The following is a 2,730-nucleotide window of genomic DNA, read 5'->3' on the forward strand; positions in this document are numbered from 1 at the left end:
AGGATTTGTTGCTGTTTTTATTCTTTTGAAGAACCAGCACTTTATTTCATTTGTACTTTGTATTATTTAGTATCAATTTCATTAATTTTTGCTGTGATCTTTGTAATTTTATTCCTCATACTAGCTTTGGGTTTGAATTTCTCTTGTTTTTCTATGACCTTGATGTGCATAATTAATGTAGTTATGTTGGGCTCACAGAGTTTTGTGACATAGGCATTCACAGCTATCAGCTTCCCTTTCGAGACTGCTTTCATTCCATCATGTGGATCGTGGAATTATCACTTGATTCTGGGAACTGTCTAATCTCTGCTGTGATTCGTTAATTATTCAATAAAATTTCAATTTTCCATGTCATTACTTGGTTCAAAACTTTTACTTGTGGACTAGTGAGATAGCTCGGTGTACTAAGCACATACTTTGCTTTTGTCTGTGTTTTTATTTACAGTTCCAAAAACCATGCTTATTACTTACTCCTTGGACACATCGTATACAGAAGAGGTAGAATAGAGGCAGATAAGGATTTGAGGAAACCAAATACATATGCTTGGAATCTTATTAATTCTAACTACTACAAAAATAATCAAAATTTATACAAGTTATTTACTGATAATGACAGTCTGATGTTTGCTAAAAGGAGAACAAGCTACTCGTATACACTAATAAAAATTTTCAAAAATTGTGCTTAACATTATAGAATCCTCCTAAAATGAATCTGTAAAAGTCCTACACAGCATCCGTTCTTATTACACATATATTTTTCCATTAAAGACTGAGCAGAATATTTTGGCTGCGTTGCTGAGAAACCCGTTGTTGACAACTACACATGCAGCGCCTATATGAAGCATCACTTCACTTGCGCTAAGCCCGTTTCTCCATATTAGCGCACTGCCCAGTTCTCCTCAGTACTTCTTATATGTCTTTTGTCTGATCATCTTCCTCAAGTTTCCTGATTGGATTTTTTTTAAACAAATTATTGTTCCACGACTTGCTTTTAATCTCTCCTTAAACTCCGCAGTTTCAAAGCTTGTTTTTTTCTTGGCAGCTTCTAACTTTTCTCTGGTTTTCACTTCAAGTTCTGCAAATTCCGTTACGGAACAGAATAGGCCCCTAATGGTAGCTGATGAGACTTTGTTAATAACCGCTGCATCATTGCTGTTGGGTCTTGAATTACCGTTTCATCATAGAACTCTCAAACAATTGTTCCCCCCCCCCCAACATCGCATTGGTGTCTGATTGGAACAGCCTTAACAAATGATATAAGGTTACAGGTCGTTCTTTAGGATCAATGAAAACTAATTTTGATGATTGTTAGGAATTTACCCCATTCTGTTTCAGTAATTTCATATGGAGGTTTAGTAACAACTCTTAAAGGATTTCCATAACTTTCATGTAATTTAAATTGGGTTTTTAGACCAGCCAAATAGCTTGGCAGATTAAAGCGCCTGCTTAGGCAGGCACAGGGGCTGCCCTGCCAACCCCGCCCCCGGGGCGCGCTGAGACAGCAATTGAGACTGGGCGTGGTGGCACACCTGTAATCCCAGCACTTGGGAGGCTGAAAACAGAGGATCACTATGAGTCCGATCTACCTAGCGAGACCCTGTACTAAATACAAAATAATAATAATAATAATAATAATAATAACAATAATAATAATAACAATAATAATAAAATTGGATTTTTTTTCACACATGCTGACACATCCTCATTTCTGTATGGCTTTACGTACAAGGTCCACTGATGGGACCACTGATGTGCTCATCGTCTCTTTTCTTCCCAAAATATCGAGCAACGTTACCATAAACTATTGGTTTATCAATAATAACCCTCCACACTCTCTCGCCAGAATCAGGCCCAAATTCGCATCTTGTCCCACGGAAGAAGCCGCCACAGCCAGGGAAAGGAAAGGGGGTCGCCGCTCCCTTCGCAGGCTCGGCTTCTCCGCGCAGGCCCAGGCGGTGCGGTTCCGGCCACAAGAGGGCGAGTCACCGGGCTCTCGGTGCTGAGTGGCGGCCAGCTCCCCGCTAGCGGAGACCCCGCTGGCCATGCAGCCGCGGGTGGCGGTGCTGAGCATACGTGCCTCCTTTGGCAAGCGCAGAGTCCCACCTGCCACACCAGCCCAGCCCCTGGGCGCGCTGCGCAGGCCCTCGAGTCTGGGCGTGGTGGCGAGCGCCTGTAATCCCCGCGCTGGGGAGGCTGAAAGCAGGAGGATCACTGGGAGTCCAAGCTGCGGATTGAGACCACGAACCAAATACATAAATGAGAAACAACAACAGATTTTTACCTGTGTTCCATTGTCATTGGAACACAAGCTCTTGAGCCTGGTGTTCACCTCCTACCAGCAGCTCTTCCAAGACTCAGGATAGCGCTCTTTGTAGCTGGCAAATTCCTCCCTGATCATTCTCAGACCCGCTACTTTTTGCCATGGTTCCTTCAACTCTTGACTGTCCTTCAATGCCCCATTAGCTTCTACCTTCTCAATTCGTGAGTTCACGGAGGAGTCTACATTTTCTGAAATCACGCATGGCTGCTATTTTCACCACTTTTTTAACATTTACTAATTGTACCAAATATCATTAGGTAGCTATTTCAGAGTTAATTTGGTTTTAATTTTCCTGGGAGAATATAGCTAAGTATATAACATGTTTGGAGGAGGGGATCATGTTTATTTATTTACTTATTTATTTTTCTAAATCCTCCTTCTGCCCTGAATCCACTGAAAAAAAACCTGAC

General features: G+C 41.9%; 1 pseudogene; it reads right to left on the bottom strand.

Moving 5' to 3' along the window:
• Nucleotides 1-909: 909 nt before the first annotated feature.
• On the bottom strand, nucleotides 910-2,071 carry LOC101578271 (annotated as a pseudogene).
• Nucleotides 2,072-2,730: the final 659 nt, after the last annotated feature.

The sequence above is a fragment of the Octodon degus genome, unplaced genomic scaffold (assembly GCF_000260255.1).
Source record: "Octodon degus isolate 3935 unplaced genomic scaffold, OctDeg1.0 scaffold00074, whole genome shotgun sequence".
Taxonomy (NCBI): domain Eukaryota; kingdom Metazoa; phylum Chordata; class Mammalia; order Rodentia; family Octodontidae; genus Octodon; species Octodon degus.